Source organism: Salmo salar, chromosome ssa09 (genome assembly GCF_905237065.1).
Source record: "Salmo salar chromosome ssa09, Ssal_v3.1, whole genome shotgun sequence".
NCBI lineage: Eukaryota > Metazoa > Chordata > Actinopteri > Salmoniformes > Salmonidae > Salmo > Salmo salar.
The window spans coordinates 144,103,696-144,123,910 of NC_059450.1; positions in this window are offsets into that span (position 1 = coordinate 144,103,696).

Sequence of the window (20,215 nt, forward strand, 5' to 3'; positions counted from 1 at the left end):
GAAATCCTCCCTGTATATAGTATTCTACTCTACAGAGGTTCCAATAGCACATTAATCTGTCCCACAGTACTGCAGGCTGCCTCTGTCTGTTCCCCCTGTGCCTCCACCCTGATGGCTTCTAAAATGGGAACTGGGAGGGGGGTATTACATCTAAGGCCCTGAGTTGGAGATAGAGATGGTTACTGTGCTAGATTTCTAATGCCCTCAACCTGTCAAAAAAACTCCTGCTTGAGGCTTGACATTCATTTGTTTGGACATGGTTTATAATTTCATTCCCCTGCAGAATTATCTTCCAATACAAGAAACTATTAGCTGGGGATATGGGGATCGGTGCAGGCCCATCCCAGGTGAATGGTAAACCTTTTACACTCCCCATGTAAATAAGCGAGGCACATGGATTTCTGTGTGCGCTGTGGAAAACGGCATTGATAACCCACTCTAGAGTTCTGAGATGAGGAGCATTTGTGACCACTATAGAATGCAGTGGATTTCCTCTGCATTATATTATCTTAATGCTAATGAATCACATGTGCTTTCTCTTTTTCCCCTGCCTGGTAACACTGTGCTCTGACTTGTAAGAAGCGAATTACTTATCTCCGAGGTGGGTAGGGGTGTGTAGTCAGAGGGCAGCTGTTCTGCTGTGGCTGTTTGTAGAGCTTACGTCTGTAAAATTTCATTACATTCTGTTTTGCATATCAAACTGTACAGGCATCCATTGCATTATGGTATTGCCAGATTAATCACAAATTGGCTGCAACTACAGTGATGGCAGATGAGGCTGGTGAGGGGAGGACGGCTCATAATAATGAATTAAATGGAGTGAATGAAAAGGTGTTTTATACCATTCAATTTATTCCATTCCAGCCATTACTATGAGCCCAACCTCCCTATTTAAATTGTCAGCAGCCACCATTGATTAAACATGAATTTATGTTTCACTTTTAATCAAACAAGATTGAATGAATTGACTCACCATGCACCTGGGTAATTTGTCTTCATTTACAAAGGAAGTTATGTGGTGAAAGATCAGTAAAGAAATGTAACCACAATGTCTGGTGTCTGTTGAAGAGATACACGATGTTGTAGAAGAAATGAAGACTGGGAGGGATCGTTGCAGTTTGTGCTGGTGATGTGTGGGGTGTGTGTGGGGTGTGTGTGGGGTGTGAAAAGAGAGTATTATTCCTATGCCATGTCAAATGCAATCCCTGGCTGAGTGGGATTGGCTGGAGCGTGGCATGAGGTGAGACGACAGCATTGTACTCATAGTGGGACAAGCCATTAGGAGCAGAGGTACAGTTGAAGTCGAAAGTTTACATACACCTTAGCCAAATACATTTAAAATCAGTTTTTCACAATTCCTGACATTTAATCCTAGTAAAAATTCCCTGTCTTAGGTCAGTTAGGATCACCACTTTATTTTAAGAAAGTGATATGTCCCTTTTTCCTCCAAACATAACGATGGTCATTATGGCCAAACAGTTCTATTTTTGTTTCATCAGACCAGAGGACATTTCTCCAAAAAGTACGATCTTTGTCAACATGTGCAGTTGCAAACCGTAGTCTGGCTTTTTTATGGTGTTTTTTTAATGGCGGTTTTGGAGCAGTGGCTTCTTCCTTGCTGAGCGGCCGATATAGGACTCGTTTTACTGTGGATATAGATACTTTTGTACCTGTTTCCTCCAGCATCTTCACAATGTCCTTTGCTGTTGTTCATTTGCACTTTTCGCACCAAAGTACGTTAATCTCTAGGAGACAGAACACGTCTCCTTCCTGAGCGGTATGATGGCTGCATGGTCCCATGGGGTTTATACTTGCGTACTATTATTTGTACAGATGAATGTGGTACCTTCAGGCATTTGGAAATTGCTCCCAAGGATCAACCAGACTTGTAGAGGTCTACAATTCTTTTTCTGAGGTCTTGGCTGATTTCTTAATTTTTTTTCATGATGTCAAGCAATGAGGCACTGAGTTTGAAGGTAGGCCTTGAAATACATCCACAGGTACACCTCCAATTGACTCAAATTATGTAAATTAGCCTATCAGAAGCTTCTAAAGCGATGACATCATTTCTGGAATTTTCCAAACTGTTTAAAGGCACAGAGTCAGCTTAGTGTATGTAAACTTCTGACCCACTGGAATAAGTTATAAGTGAAATAATCTGTCTGTAAACAATTGTTGGAAAAATTACTTGTGTCATGTACAAAGTAGATGTCCTAACTGACTTGCCAAAACTATAGTTTGTTAACAAGACATTTGTGGAGTGGTTGAAAAACGAGTTTTAATGACTCCAACCTAAGTGTATGTAAACTTCCAACTTCAACTGTATATGCTGAGGGAGCCAGAGAGTCTGATAATCATGTTATCCAGAGGACTAGGACATGGGGATGACTGGGGTTCCTGCTCCTCTAGAACTGCCTGATGGGGGGGAAAGAGAATACCACAGGCAGAGTTTATGAGGCAGGACCTGCTCTCAGTTCAGCCAGAGAGAGATTAGTAGAGGATGGGGGAGTAGAGGGGAGAGAAGGGGAGGAGAGGAGGGGAGAGGAGGGGGAGGAGATGAGAGGAGGGGAGAGGAGGGGAGAGGAGGGGGAGGAGATGAGAGGAGACGAGAGGAGACGAGAGGAGAGGAGGGGGAGGAGAGGAGAGGAGACGAGAGGAGAGGAGGAGGAGGAGGAGAGGAGAGGAGAGGAGATGAGACGAGAGGAGACGAGAGGAGAGGAGGGGGAGGAGAGGAGAGGAGAGGAGACGAGAGGAGAGGAGAGGAGAGGAGGTGGGAGGAGATGAGAGGAGACGAGAGGAGATGAGAGGAGAGGAGGTGGGAGGAGAGTTGAGCGGCAGGTAAATGGACACCTCTAACACACATTTTATCTATTTATCCCAATGGGCTCCCAGCCACACAGCATTATAACAGCTCCCTATTCATCAGAGGTGCATGTTCTTTGCATAGCTCTGGGGAGGTGGTGAATGAGTGCAGTGGAGAAATAAACTACAGCACACAGCATTGAGTAAAGCTTTGATTTGATTATGCCTTGACTATTAGGGGCACAAACATTACTGACTCAATATATCGTACAGAATGTGGTATTTCTTAGTTTAATTTGACTATTCCATCAGTTGATTTAGTTTTCTCCAAAAGCAAGTCCTGTTCCATGTTTGTGTCGCCAACATCCAAGGATGGTGCAGATTAGGACAGATGGGAGATGCCCTGAATGTTCAAGAAATGTTACTTCTGGTTTCTGTCCATCTGGACATGCTTTTCCCCTGCAACTCCTCACTCTCTTTCACACAGCCTTGTTTTGATTCCACAGACAAGAATTCTGATGTGAGCCTGAATCCAGCTTTGAAGAACTGAAGGTCTTCTCAAGTAATATTTCCCTCATGTACTCGTTTAAAACGTCCTTCTGAGCTCAGTACTCAAGGACAAAGAGGGTGGTGGTATGCATGATGTGTAGCTAATTTGCTTCGAAGAGTGGTACCAGGCAGTATGAGTATGATCAGGACGATCCCAAAGTCCCATCAGCATTTTTACTAGTTTATTTTATTGAACTAGTAAAGTCAGTGAGCATCAGCATCAGTGAGAAGTTAAACTCTCTAACATTCTCCCACTAAGCAGCGATCACTGCACCAGTAGAATACCATTACTGTGTTTGTACTTTTTAGTTTAAAAACACCACTCTATCTCATAGCTATACAGAATACATCCAGGGTGTGTAACGTCACGGCAGTGTGTGGGCGAAACCTTGTTCTTCACTTGTTTTGCCAGTCAGATGTAGTTCAAAGAATCAACACAAGTCAAGATCAGGTTTTTATTTGTCCTCCATTTATTCTCCACCGACCCCATCGTGCGTCATTGCATTCTCTGTATTATCATTAGCAAGTTGCAGATGTAGGCGTTTGTCCTTCGGATATCAAACATGAATTCAGCAGCTGACTATTCAGTTTTCTGTTCCGTCCCAGGCACACCCAGTGAATGTAAATGGATCGGAACTATGACTGGCTCTCAGGAGCTGATACACTGCGGAACCAGCCACAGCACTGCAGTAGGAAACACAGGGCCACTTCCATGACGATCACACTGTTCTGGGTTCAAATGATTGCCACTCAGTTGCCAGCATCCCAGCTGTTTGCTCTTTGTACTTGTTATACAAATGCCCTTATTTCATTATTTCATTTCAATACCTGTTCTGATTGGTGGGCTTTACTAGGGTAATATACTCCTTTGCATCTCATCAGTACATGCCTTATTGACAGTCCTTCATCATCTTAACCTGCTATCCAGACAGGGACCTTGAACCTAATTATATCGCAATATATTCAAGCATCATTGTAATTACAAATCTACCCATCTAAAAACACTGCAGAAAGGAAGCCCTATTTAACTGAATGAAGATGGATTACCAAGCCAGTATTGACTACTACACCCTTTAAACAATATATACATAGAGAAGAAGAACAGGCCCTTGAAGGAGTGTGCCGCTGTGCATTGTGGGATGATGAGTATGTGGGGAGAATTAGGACTGATTGGAGTTCCCCACTCCCCCTGTACTTACCCCATTCCCACACTGGTCAGCACACTCAGCCCAGACAGGCATGCTAAAACGCAGATGGAGGGACGGTGAGCTGGCAGGGCCCTGCATGTCGACTCAATCCATTTCAAACAGCTGGCCTCAAAGTGATTGACAGAAGGGGGGGAGGTCTTATCCTTAATTATTATTCTAGAAATATTTTGGATTGTTAAAACATGTTTGAGTTTGAAATGGCTTCATTTTCAATCTACAGAGGGAGAGAAGAGATGGGAAGAACAATGCATGAATTGATGGACTGGTCCAAAGCCATGATGGAAATACAGAAATGCATCAACAGAGATTACATTTTGTATCCAAATATAATATTTTATCCTTAAATGATTTCACTTTTCAGCAGAAGGCAAGTTAAAACAAACCATGTTCATCACAAATGTATTTTCCAGACAGAAGGCTACAAACAGTGTAAAGCATATTTTATGGAATAGTCAAATTGTGGCAGTTATTATAAGTAGAGACCTTTGTGATTAACCTTAACTCCCCTTTATAATTGACACTGACCAGGATCTTGAAGAAACCATATTTTGCCTATTTCCTCCCAAATACCTAGATTTGTGCCTGAAGAAATCTGATCATTTACTAGCTGTATATTTGTGGACAGGAGTGTGCATTTCTGCTTTAAACATGTTTGTAGTTGCGATCCTGAGCTCATGGATTTTCATCTTGAACTGGTTAAGAGTTTTTGTATATAAAGAGTTTTTCAATATAAATTACTCATACATTTGAAATATTTTCAGGGATAAGGTAGACAAAAGGACATGGTTACACTATCATTACATGGGTGAACTAACACGTACTTGGAACTATGCTCCCCACGCGCCTCCATTTCTCAGCAGTTTGATCAAATAGGAGGTTGCCATGAGAAACAACAAGATGATGACATAGTTCCCTATTGCAAATTTGCAATGTATGTGACAGACACAGGGAGCTCTTCGAATAGAAAAGAAGCAGGTAAAAATAGGTAAAGTTTGTTCATGTTTTATTTGATTAGAGGTTATTACTCAAGTCAGGCGAGAACAGCCATGGCTCATGCTAGTTTCGGGTCTTGATTGGGCTAACACAGGTTCACATTAGCCTAGGCCTATCACAGACCTTATAATAACAGCCCAAGATTATAAATAGCCTACCACGGAGAATGAATTGGAGCTCGACATTCTCGTTTCCCATGTTGAACGTCCACTATTGGTCAATAGTCAAAATTCAGAATGTACATTCATTTCACAATAAACCACCCACTGCAGTCAGATCAAATAGGACTCACTGTTTTACTCCTCCTGTGGCAGAGAGAACATTTAGCGCAGCTTTAGGACCCAGGAAGGCTGACTGGCTTGCTACCCGCTCTGCTGCAGGAGAAGAGAAGGGGCATAGACAGATTTCTATGCGCTGCTTTTCCATCTCTGCTTTAACTATTCTATAAATAACGGTACAAGATTCACATCTTCTCGAGGATTAGGCTTCTCTAAAAGACTGATTTGGTTCTTTTGTTTTTACAAGCAGAGAAGTACCGACATCCTCTCAACTCGTCCAGTTGGCAGTTGTAGTTTTCATTTGCCATTCTATGGTGTTTGCGCTGCGTGGTAAAGTGGGCTACACAGGAAAGTTTCGCACATGTTTATGTGAGCATGGACCTATTCTTCTTTTGATTTAGACAAGCACACAGACCAGTATAATACCGCAGAAATTGGAAAAGTGGGTAAGTTGACATTTATTTGTGAGTTTTAAGTGTCTGCTGCAGTGTTGGTTTGCTCACAGAATGAGATGCATCTAGTGCAGAAGTGGAAAGCATTCATTCCTCTTTTGTCGGTCGGCTATGTAGCCTACCTGGGCAATGTTTTAATGGTGTTTGTATTTACACACTTGTATTTTCCCAAAACGGAACATTTCAGTACATTAACATATTTTCCCATTTAGAGTTTATTTTTTTATTTTATTGCAAGAATCAAAAGAAAGCAGCCCGCGACCATAAAGTCTATTGATTATTGTACACGTCACTATATCTGAAAAGGAACTGTAGACTAGGCAAATGTACATAGGCCTACATACGTATTGGTTAAAACATATTCAGGTGTGGACCCTGTATTAACAGCAGCTTGAGCAGCATATAGTGCTGGAGCGTCATCATGGTTTTACTGATGCGTCCTCTGGCCTTTTGCTTTCATTTTAAACTTTAATTATTGTGAAATCGTTTTGTAATAGTCATTTATGCCAATGTCATTTATTGTGTGTGTAAAGTTTACCACGTGTTGTCACTCTTGTGAAATATTACATAACTGTGAATAATTGTTGAATAGAAAATTCTTATTGATCATTCTTAGTGAAGCCAGCACGAGCTGTCGTAAAAGCACAGAGCTGGCATCTTTCTATCCTCGGCTGTCTGTGCGCCCCATTGTAGCCTATAAGACTGCATGTAAACAAGGATGTATAATATAATGTCCATCTGAACCAAATACAAATAGCCATCCTCGTTTGAAGTGTAAAGTGTTGAATATTCAATCAGTCAAGTTTGAGCTCACCTCAACAAGCTGCACTTTGTAGCCATGGAATGAATTTCCGCTGGAGCTGTCCTCTCGGTGAGGTGCTGAAAGTTTCCGCAAATGTCCACTTGGGAGTGTCATGTCATAAAAGGGAATGAAATTAAATATGACTGATTTGACAAAAACTTAACTTATACATGTTAGATTGATTATTTCCAGCGTTATCTTTACGATTCACACGTTTTCAATATCTGATTATTTAATGTATTTTGTATATTTCAATTTGCGCATGAGAGAAATATTTTTCCATATAGATATCCAAATAATTATTCACTCACCTCTAATATGAAAATATTCCCAGAAGATGTATATTAATCTGTTCCTGTATTATGAAAATATGTGTATTGCTTGATTTAAAATGTCTACCTATCATATGCATTTCATTCATAAATGTTCATTGCACGTTGGTGATTTGCAATTATCATATCCAGCAAGGTAGCTTGCTGCATTGATAGTCAAGGATCTTACAGGGAATTGCATTGGGGACTATGAGACAACCAATACATTGGGCTTGTGATACTACACAAGGCTGTGAATGTCACAATCTCAAGAGGTTGATCCGCTATCTGTAGTAAGAATCATCTTACTTACATGCGTCTCCCATTACAACCATAGCCTATAGCATCTTTATGTGATTGCTTTGCAGGTTATCAACAATGGGGTTTGTTTTGATTGCAATGTACATTATGAGATGTCTTTTATCGTGCATACTGTAGAACTCCAGAGCGTTGCGTATCACTGAGCAGTGAGTTTGATGTACATGTTTAAGCCATGTGAGCAAGGTCAGATCATTTGTCCCTGTCTGGTAATGCTCAACACTAAGTTACAGAGCAGCCAACTCTACTGTGAAGTATTTCACTTCCCTCAGGGGACCTTGCCATGGCAGCTACATTAGGTTACATATAATACTGGTACTGATGCTTACGACAGTGTAATCAAGATCATCTATGGCACATAATATATTCATCCAAGTGTGTGTGTGTGTGTGTGTGTGTGTGTGTGTGTGTGTGTGTGTGTGTGTGTGTGTGTGTGTGTGTGTGTGTGTGTGTGTGTGTGTGTGTGTGTGTGTGTGTGGATTCTGTTTGTGATGACATTAGGGAAGCTTCCAGGTCTCTTATGTTTGTGATAAACTTTTAGGATCTTCTCCTCTGAGACCACCAATGTGTGACCACCTCTAATCCCACTGCCTGTATTCTTTCTGGATTAGGATTAAAACATGGCTGCAGGGATTTCTGTGGCCAGGTGGACCAGTCAGTCTGCTGTGAAACTCCTGTTTTTCTGCCCATGCTCTGCTTCCTCATGTAATCAGGCCCCGGTGTGATTATGTTACACACTTCACTGAGTTCAGCACTTGGAGGCGCTTTCCTGATGGATCCAAACACTCCCTCCACAGACCTGAACACCCATATCCTGATTTCCCATCAGTCTCTCCTCGCGTTCACCTTTCTCCTTCTCTGTGCTGCTCTGACCTCCTCCACTGGACTGTGAACACTAGCCGGTAAACCCTTGCTTTTCTGTCATGTCATGACTCTGCCAAGTTGAGACTTTACTAGTGATTCATGAGTTGCAGCTCCCTTGGCTGAAAATAACTTCAAATGGAATTGTTTCTAGGGTCACAGCACTAGAAACATTGGTTACATTGTGGGAGGCAACCCATCTGTCTAGAGAGACTATTACAATGATTTTATGAGTAGTTCTTGATAGCAGTAAAGCTCAAGGAGGTGATGGAGTACAGACAGAAATCCTACACTGGAAAGTAAAGTTTTATCAAAGACCCATGTCAATAGAATATATTTATACATTTTAATATGTTGGAAAAAGTACAAGAAATCAATCTGATTATAGAATTGACTTATCTTTATTGCCTGCCGGGCTGTGAGGTGTAGAGCTCTCAGCAAAGTGATGGAATATCCATCCTGTTACATGTAAATCTCATTGAATTTCAATCATATTTGAGTATGCATTATTTATGGAAAAATAATGTGATTAGGTTTTTGCAATGTAGAGGGCTTCTCATTTTTTTGTAATGGTTTTATGAGAGATGTTGCACACAACCTGTAATTCCATTACATTATTGATTGATTTGAGTCTTCTGTTCCCCCCTTATTTTGTCAGTGCAAATATTTGCTGCCTGATTAGTTGGCCTGAGGATATTTCTCAGGTATAGTCTTCTTACTGTGTCCTGTCTGTCAACATGGCTGGGCTGTGTCCACTGCAGGCTTCTAGGCCTAATCTCTTGGTGTTCACAATGGAGCTGAAAGGTCCTGAAACACGAGCAGAGATACAGGATGGAAGCTAGAGGGAGAGAGAGATATGGCTAAATGAATGTCACATTATTCTCTTGCCAAGCGTATGTGTGTTTGTTGGAACGTGGCAGGTGGGTGTGCCCACAGTGAAGCCCTGGCTGTATCTCTTATTGCCTGGGTGAATCTCTATGATCCAGAGAGGCAGACCATATAAACCTCCATGGTAAATCTAAGGCTTATCAGGCCGACTAGGAATATAGGTGTGTGGAAGCAAAGGAGAACATCAGCAGATTTCATCTAGCAGGATTAGTGATATTTGGAAAAGAGAGGAAGCTAAAAAGAATCAAATTCTGTGGGTAAAACCAACAACAATGACAGCTGTGTCGATAAGGATTGTGTGCAAGGCATACAGAGTTTGGTGCATGCAGTTACAGCTGGCGCTGGGAACACATTTCCTTTACAAAGCTGTTGTATCATTTGTCTTCTCTCTGTGGGGAAGGAACTTGGCGTTGAACATTGTATTGCCTAAAGTTAAGTCTAATTCTCACATTGTTAAAACAATACCTTAAACTGCACTCACAATCGGCATCAAACTGCACTCACAATCGGCATCAAACTGCACTCACAATCGGCATCAAACTGCACTCACAATCGGCATCAAACTGCACTCACAACCATCTTTCCTAAAAAGAAAACAGTATAAACACACCTCTCGCTGCTGCTGGGGAAACAATAGGGGAAGTGATTATTGGTCCTCAACCGACTGTCCAGATGTGTGAATGGCTTGAGGCTGCTGACGATGGATTTCTCTTCTTTCGTTTTTTTAATCGCAAGGCTGTACTGCTGTGATAGGGACGTGATGATGATGTGTGCTCTGAGGTGGTCTATCTGATTGAAAACCTCCTGTCTCCTGTCCTCCACGGCTCATCCCCATAGTGCCCTGAGGCTGTGGGCCTGACATGAGAGAGACCCTGTCTCCTTTCACTCCCCTGACCCTCTCCTGCAGGGAGTCCAGTATTGGGGGTTGGTGGCAAGTCTCATTACTTCTCTATGACATGGTCATCATTGCACCCTGTGGATGCCATATCTGTCTTCATGTCAACCTCTGTGGCGAGTCAATTAGTCAGATCTGGTGTGAGGATAGTAGGATCTGGGTGAATGGTCTGGTCTGACACATCTGAACTGCAGGTGGCAGCCATGTTGTTATGCGTTGTCATGAAGACATTTGCTCTACCATATGCTAAATTAAATAAAACAATTTGGGAAAGCAATTTTCAACCAATGTAGCTATATGGATACAGTGGCCTCTTTGGGAGAGGGTGGATCTCCAAAGAGGGGTATGATGAACCCCCCCCCCCCCCCCACTTGCCAGTTGTTAGTCTTTTATCATTATGTTGTTAAACCCAGCCAGCTTTCTTCATCTTTACTTTGAAATCAAAGCTTTAAACTTCACTGTAGTGAATTCCGTTGGGAATGCAGAATACAATATATATTTTAATCAGAGCGCTCTGCAGAAGAATAAGGACTGATAGTGATTGAAGAAGAGAACTGCATGAACAAGTGGGTGAAAAGAGGAGAGAGGATGATGGAGGAGTGAGGTAAGAGGGGGAAGGAAATGGAGATGATCAGCGGCTTGGATGAAGTCATCTCTTTGCTAGTTCTCAAGGAGAGATTCAGTCCACTGATAATCAGCCAGCAGCACTACATGAAGATTAATGCCCTGTTTTTAAACACCTTGAAGTGGAACTGACCGCGTTTGAACTATTTTGCAGATATTAAACAAACAGACAATCATAATATCAGTAAAAAATATCAAATTCCCAGTTTTTGCTACAAAACCAACTTTATGAGGTTTTTAAAATAGGCTCTATTTGACTCAGCATTCCATGATGCACACAATGGTATTGTTGGTAGATTTGTTAGTTCCCAAATGTAAGAGGACTCCCGTGGTATTGACATATTTGCAGAAATCCTTTCAGGTTTTTTTTATGGCTTTTGGCGAATGCGTTCTAATGATGTAAAGTCGCGCTGATGTAACTGCCTGTAAACACAAGGTCCAGTTCAAAGTGAGTGATGGCAGCCTGTGTGGCAAATGGCTTGCATAAAGGCCTACTGTAGCTCTGATTGGCTATGGTGCACCGGTCTTCCTAGACTCCGGTCCTGGATGAGACAGATGTTTTTCTTAGGTCTATTAATTGTCCAAACATACGGCCGCTTTCCCACTCAATATTACTATAGAATTTCCACAAATACATGTACTGTCACTCCCTCTCCGGCCTCTAGGTCATCAGGCTGCTGATTATCCCGCACACCTGTCATCGTCTCGCTCACCTGCGCCTCATGACACTCACCTGGACTAAATCATCTCCTTGATTATCTTCCCTATCTGTCACTCCCCTTGGTTCTTTCCTCAGGTGTTATTGACTCTGTTTTCATGTTCATTGTTTCTTTTATTTATTAAAACACTCACTCCCTGAACTTGCTTCCCGACTCACAGCGCACTCGTTTACAGAATAACGCCTCACCTAAGGGAAGCATCAGGGAGTGTTTTTATTTTTTGTGTCAGAGTAATGACGTCGGGTCCGGGAACTGCTACAGGCTCTCATGCCTCAACCAGATGGCCAGGCTCTGCTGCCTCAGCCGGCTCATCAGGCTCTCATGCCTCAGGCAGATTGCCAGGCTCTCCTGCCTCAGCCGGCTCATAAGGCTCTCATGCCTCAGGCGGATCGCCAGGCTCTGCTGCCTCAGCCGGCTCATCAGGCTCTCATGCCTAAACCACATCACCAGGCTCCCCTGCTTCCACTGGCTCTTCAGGTTCTCATGCCTCAGCCGGATCAGCAGGCTCTCCTGCCTTAACCTGTCTGGGCTAGGTGGGACGTTAGCATCCCACTCTATTCAACAGCCAGTGGAAGAGCGTGGTGCGAAATACAAAAACCTAAAAAATGCAATAATATCAATATTTCAAACATACAACTATTTTACACCATTTGAAAGATAAGACTCTCGTTAATCTAACCACATTGTCCGAATTCAAAAAGGATTTACAGCGAAAGCAAAACATTAGATTATGTTAGGAGAGTACATAGACACAAATAACCACACAGCCATTTTCCAAGCAAGCATATATGTCACAAAAACCCAAAACACAGCTAAATGCAGCACTAACCTTTGATGATCTTCATCAGATGACACTCCTAGGACATTATGTTATACAATACATGTATGTTTTGTTCAATCAAGTTCATATTTATATCCAAAAACAGATTTTTACATTGGCGTGTGATGTTCAGAACATGCATTCCCAGCAAAAACTTCCGGTGAATTTACAAAATTACTCATGATAAACGTCGACAAAATACATAACAATTATTTTAAGAATTATAGATTCAGAACTCCTTTATGCAATCGCTATGTCAGATTTTAAAATAGCTTTTCGGCGAAAGCACATTTTGCAATATTCTGAGTACATAGCTCAGCCATCACGGCTAGCTAATTTGACACCCGCCAAGTTCGGGGCACACTAAACTCAGAATTAGTATTAGAAAAATTGTATTACCTTTGCTGTTCTTCGTCAGAATGCACTCCCAGGACTGCTACTTCCACAAGAAATGTTGTTTTTGTTCCAAATAATCCATAGTTATGTCAAAATACCTCCGTTTTGTTCGTGCGTTCAGGTCACTATCCAAAGGGTAACGCGCGAGCGCATATCGAGACAAAAAAAATTCAAAATGTTCCATTACCGTACTTAGAAGCATGTCAAATGCTAAATGACTTAAATGTAAATGTAATGTAAATGTAAATGCTGTTTAAAATACATTTTTATGGTATTTTTCTCGTAAAATAGCGATAATATTCCAACCGGACAATAGTGTATTCATTCAAAAAGGAAAAGAAAAAATGGCGTGGTCTCGTGAACGCAAATTTCCAATCTCTTAGTCACCAGGCAGTCCACTGACAAACTGAGTTGCTATACTCTGCCCAGAGACAGGAGACGCCTCAATCCGGTTTCTGAAGGCTTTAGAGAGCCAATGGAAGCCTTAGAAAGTGTCACGTAACCCCACAGATCCTGTAGTTTCGATAGAGATGCAAAAGGATAACTACAAATTGTCACACAGGCCACTTCCTGCTTGGAATCTTCTCAGGTTTTTGCCTGCCATATGAGTTCTGTTATACTCACAGACACCATTCAAACAGTTTTAGAAACTTCAGAGTGTTTTCTATCCAAGTCTACTAATAACATGCATATTCTCGTTTCTGGGCAAGAGTAGTAACCAGTTTAAATCGAGTATGTTTTTTTATCCGGCCGTGAAAATACTGCCCCCTAGCCCAGACAGGTTAACTGATCTGTCAGGTTCCCGTGACCCAGCTGACTCGACAGGTTCCTGTGCTTCAGCTGGCGTGACAGGTTCTCGCGTATCAGCAGGGGTGACCGGTCCCTGGGTTCGTCCCCTTTGACCGCGTCATGCGGCTAGAGCCGCGCGTCGGGGAGGGGGTACTGTCACTCCTTCTCTGGCCTCTAGGTCATCAGGCTGCTAATGATCCCGCACACCTGTCATCGTCTCGCTCACCTGCGCCTCATGACACTCACCTGGACTAAATCATCTCCTTGATTATCTTCCCTATCTGTCACTCCCCTTGGTTCTTTCCTCAGGTGTTATTGACTCTGTTTTCATGTCAGTGCGTTGTTTGTGTTTTGTGTTTTGTGTTCATTGTTTATTTTATTTATTATAACACTCACTCCCTGAACTTGCTTCCTGACTCTCAGCACACACGTTACATTATTTCATTCCCAAACATTCAAAAAATGTATGAAAAGGTGAAAATGACCATATCTAAGTGCTCGCTTGTCAGATTTTTAAATTTTTTAAGTGTCATATTCTTCCTTTGGCTCTACATGAGGGGTGGCAGGTAGCCTAGTGGTTAGAGCGTTGTGCCAGCAACCAAAAGGTTGCAAGATCGAATCCCCGAGCTGATAAGGTAAAAATCTTTCTTTCTGCCCCTCAAGGCAGTTAACCCATTGTTCGTGAAAACAATTTGTTCTTAACTGACTTGCCTAGTTAAATATGAAAAGATTTTAATAAGATTTCATCTTGCTAAAATGCTGTAAATTCCACTTTAAGTTTGCCTTCTTAAAACATAACACTGTGCGTGTCAGCCTCACTCAGTTACACATCCTCGTAGTTTAGCAGCAGCCAGCTCTCTCTATGCTTCTCCCTCAGTGACTGTTTGGTTCATTATCAACCACAGGTACACACAGTCATGCTACTTCTAGTAATCTCTTCATTCCACAGACATCAATCTAATGTACCATTTCAGAGCTCTTTGCTGATGATCTCAATCACTGCTTCAGGGTGCTGCTTATTTACTGTATGGGATCTTATTGAAGCTTTTTCACAGTTTAATCATTTTGTCATTACAGTAATTTGTTTCAGGGTAAAGTGGTTAGTAAGCAGTTTTAAATTGTATCTGTCTGCAGCATGTGTTTCGGTTTCGAGTTAGAAGCTCTCATCTCTCATACTGTCCACCCTCCGTCCCTGCCTGTCTTCATACCACACAGTACCATTTCAGACTGACCAAACCTCCTTCATCAACACCTCCTTTCTAAACACATCCAGCATTTGGATAAATATCCTTGCTCTATTGTTTTGTGTTGCTACATCGGTAGGATGCTGCATAATTTAGCAGGTTTTAATGTCACAAAACAGCTTGGGTCCCTAAGGAGGGTGCTGGGCTCTAATTGGGGTGTTTTTCATCCCTGCCCGGCGCTTTTAAAGACAGGCTTTTAAGGCGGGACAGTCCTTCCTGCGGTCTGGAGCTGGGTGAAGCGAGGGGCTGAGGCTACGCTGTGGCAGAGAGAATCAAATCTCTCCCTGGAGAGGACTGCCCTAAACTTCATCCTCTCCTGCCTCAGCACCCTCCTCCTCATCATCATCATCCCTCTCCTCATCCCTCTCTCTTGAAAAGCTGCTGGCTGACCCCTAGCTCACCACTGCTGTACTCTATCAGTGTGCAGAGGGAGAGACTCTCACATGATAACACACCTACTCTACTTATCAGTGTGCAGAGGGAAATAATCTCTCATGATAACACAGCTACTCTACTTATCAGTGTGCAGAGGGAGATAATCTCTCATGATAACACAGCTACTCTACTTATCAGTGTGCAGAGGGAAATAATCTCTCATGATAACACAGCTACTCTACTTATCAGTGTGCAGAGGGAAATAATCTCTCATGATAACACAGCTACTCTACTTATCAGTGTGCAGAGGGAAATAATCTCTCATGATAACACAGCTACTCTATTTATCAGTGTGCAGAGGCAAATAATCTCTCATGATAACACAGCTACTCTACTTATCAGTGTGCAGAGGGAAATAATCTCTCATGATAACACAGCTACTCTATTTATCAGTGTGCAGAGGGAAATAATCTCTCATGATAACACAGCTACTCTACTTATCAGTGTGCAGAGGGAAATAATCTCTCATGATAACACAGCTACTCTACTTATCTGTGTGCAGAGGGAGATATTCTCTCATGGTAACACAGCTACTCCACTTATCAGTGTGCAGAGGGAAATAATCTCTCATGATAACACGACAGAGGAGACGGGATGAGACACTCTCTCAATCTTCAGCCTTGACACGAGCTCCCACATACCTGATAAAGCAAGCATGGGGATGTGAATAGATAAGTAATCCATCAATAACAACCAAAGAGAGACAGTCACACCAAGGTCGCCTATGTGTCCTCCATGTTGACTAGGATTCACTATTTCCGCTATGGACACTTCTGTATTTGCATGGTTCTTTGTGTTTGGTGGGTAAATGTTTGTCTCACCAAATCTCCTCCAACACAGAGGAGGAGATCGTGCCTGGTCAGCAGTGGCTGCTTGTCTGATGTCAATACCCAGCTCCAAACTGGATTGGGAAGAGTACACAATGTTGTGTAGACAGAATGTTTGTCCATTCTTCTCAGATGCAAGGGATGCACTGTAATAATTTGGACCAATTCTAGTAACTAGACCTGATGCAGACTAGAAGTCAAAATGTGTGTACGTGTGTGTATGTGCCTGCCTGTTTGCGTGCGTGCATGCGTGCGTGCATGTGTGTCTGTTTGTCTGCCTGTCTGTCTTGTATTTGTATTTATTATGGATCCCCATTATCTGCTGCCAAGGCAGTTAATACCATTTAAAGAACGTTACAATACATTCACAGATTTCACAACACACTGTGTGCCCTCAGGCCCCTACTCCACCATTAAAACATATCTACAGTACGAAATCCATGTGTACGTGTGTGTGTATAGTGCGTATGCTATCCTGTGTGTGTGTCTGCCTATGTTTGTGTTGTTTCACAATTCCCCATGTTCCGTAAGGTGTTTTTTAAGTCTAATTTTACTGCTTGCTTCAGTTACTTGATGTGGCGTTCCATCTAGTCATGGCTCTAAGTAGTACTGTGTGCCTCCCATAGTCTTTTCTGGACTTGGGGACTGTGAAGAGACATGTCTTGTGGGGTATGCATGGGTGTCCGAGCTGTGCGCCAAAAGTTCAAACAGACAGTTCAGTGCATTCAACAGGTCAATACATCTCATAAATACAAGTAGTGATGAAGTCAATCTTTCCTCCATTGTGAGCCAGGAGAGATTGACATGCATATTATTAATATTAGCTCTCTGTGTACATCCAAGGGCCAGCCGTGCTGCCCCGTTCTGAGTCAAAGTCCCTTTTTGTGACACCTGACCACACTACTGAACAGTAGTTCAGGTGCGATAAAACTAGGGCCTGAAGGACCTGCCATGTTGACAGTGTTGTTAAGAAGGTAGAGCACCGCTTTATCATGGACATACTTCTCCCCATCTTAGATACTTTTGTATCAATATGTTTTGACCATGACAGTTTACAATCCAGGGTTACTCCAAGCAGTTTAGTCACCTCAACTTGCTCAATGTCCACATTATTTATTACAATATTTAGTTGAGGTTTAGTGTTCAGTGAATGATTTGTCCCAAACACAATGCTTTTAGTTTTAGAAATGTTTTGGGCTAACTTATTCCTTGCCACCCTCTTTGAAACTAACTGCAACTCTTTGTTAAGTGTTGCTGTCATTTCAGTCACTGTAGTAGCTGACATGTATAGTGTTGAGTCATCTGCATACATAGAAACTCTGTCTTTACTCAAAGGCAGTGGCATGTCATTAGTAAAGATTGAAAAAAGTAATGGGCCTAAACAGCTGCCGTGGGGAATTCCTGATTCTACCTGGATTATGTTGAAGAGGATTCCATTAAATAACACCCTCTGTGTTCTGTTAGACAGGTAACTCTTTATCAACAATATAGCAGGTGGTGTAAAGCCATAACACATACGTTTTTCCAGCAGCAGACTTTGATCAATAATTTCAAAAGCTGCACTGAAGTGTAACAAAACAGCCCACACAATCTTTTTATCATCAGTTTCTCTCAGCCAATCATCTGTCATTTGTGTAAGTGCTGTGCTTGTCCTTCCCTACTGAGTCTGTTGTCAGTTTGTTTACTGTTAAATAGCATTGTATCTGGTCAAACACCATTTTTTCCAAAAGTTTACTAAGGGTTGGTAACAGGCTGATTGGTCGGCTATTTGAGCCAGTAAAGAGGCTTTACTATTCATAGGTAGCGGAATGACTTTTGCTTCCCTCCAGGCCTGAAGGCACATGCTCTCTAGTAGGCTTAAATTGAAAATACGGCAAATAAGAGTGGCAATATCATCTACTATTATCCTCAGTAATTTTCCATCCAAGTTGTCAGACCCCGGTGCCTTGTCATTGTTGATAGACAACAATAATTTCCCCACCTCTTCCACACTCACTTTACGTAATTTAACATTACAATACTTGTCTTTAATAATTTGGTTAGATATACTTGGATGTGTAGTGTCAGTGATTGTTGCTGGCATGTAATGCCTATTCTTTCTAATCTTGCCATTGAAAAAATCATTAAGTAGTTTGCCATATCAGTTGGTTTTGTGATGAATGAACCATCTGATTCAATGAATGATGGAGCTGAGTTTGCCTTTTTACCCAAAATTTAATTGAAGGCGCTCCAAAGCTTTTTACTATCATTCTTTATGTCATTTATCTTTGTTTCATAGTGTAGTTTCTTCTTCTTTTTATTCAGTTTAGTCACATGATTTCTCAATTTGCAGTACGTTTGCCAATCGGGTTGTGCAGCCAGACTTATTTGCCATTCCTTTGCCTCATCCCTCTCAACCATGCAATTTTTCAATTCCTCATCAATCCACGGGGATTTAACAGTTTTTACAGGCATTTTCTTAATGGGTGCGTGCTTATTAGAAATTGGAATAAGCTGTTTCATAAATTTATCAAGGGCAGTGTCTGCTTGCTCCTCATTACACACTACAGACAAACACATATTCTTTACATTAACAACATAGGAATCACTACAAAACGTATTGCATGACCTTTTACACACTATATTAGGCCCAGCCTTTGGAACTTTGGTTTTCCTAGATATGGATACTATATTGTGATCATTACCGCCGATGGATCTGGATACTGCTTTCAATCAAATTTCTGCAGCATTAGTAAATATGTGATAATACATGTTGATGATTTCATTTCTGTCTGTCTGTCTGTCTGTCTGTCTGTCTGTCTGTCTGTCTGTCTGTCTGTCTGTCTGTCTGTCTGTCTGTCTGTCTGTCTGTCTGTCTGTCTGTCTGTCTGTCTGTCTGTCTGTCTGTCTGTCTGTCTGTCTGTCTGTCTGTCTGGAGATGTGGGATCAGCTGGAGACTGTAGCAGGGATCAGGTCAACAGTGAGATGGTCTGGGGACTCCAGCAGAAACAAAGGCAAGGACAAAAGCACTAAAGGTGCCATGCAAGCAAATCAGACCGCCATATACATAGAGCTACAAGCGATGCATACTGTAGATGAGTCTATGTAATAGGATGGATATAAAACCCTCTCTCCCTCAGTCCTCTAAATCAAAGGCCATTATATGGACATCGTTACAGTGTGAGGCGAGACCTACATCTGCTGGTGTGCATCCACATGCTCTGTGCGATGGATGCGTGTGTTAATGATGGTTCAGTATGGCCTGGCTGGTGGATGTCGGTTGCCTCTCTAATTACCTGCATCTAGAGATTGTTATTCATGGTGAGGGACAGGGGAATAGCCCTCCTCGGGGTGGCTCCCCCAGGCTGCATGGCTTTGTGGATTGATGTGGGCGGATGTGCACATAACAGATGCTACCTCATGATTTCTGAGCGGTTATACTAATGCCGGCGAGCACTACCAGGCTATCTTTCACCCTCTTTAACGGCCGCTCAGCCTGATTTAACGTCTGGTTTTACTGACTAAGCAGTGGTTTTCGTCTCTAGTCTGCTGATCACCACTGGCTATAGCTCATTTATACAGTAGCACTACGTTAGACAGTGACATCTCTGTATAGTAGTACAGGCAAATACCAAGGAGAGAGAGATTAAAGCCTGTCCTCGCCCTGTTTCCTTCAGGGGATGGAGAACAACCATAAAATGGAGACTGTGTTCAGACTTTTTCATCAGACTAGTACTTCAGGACCTCACGACGACCAGGCAGAAGTGATCAATGGTGATGGTGGTGTTTTTACTTCCCTGTACTCTCTGTGTGTCCATTCTGGCTATGTTTAAGTGTGAGATAGGATAGGGCCGTCCCGGAGGCTGGCTCTAATTCCCTGTGGTGTCCGTCAGGGCCCTGTCCCCCAGAAGGGGCTATTATGTTCCCATCGTGGTGCCCAGGCCCCAGGGAGAGGCTGGCCTGACTGGCCACGTGACTGACAGACAGCTCAGTACACGCACTCAGCCAACCTGCCTGCCGTGGGG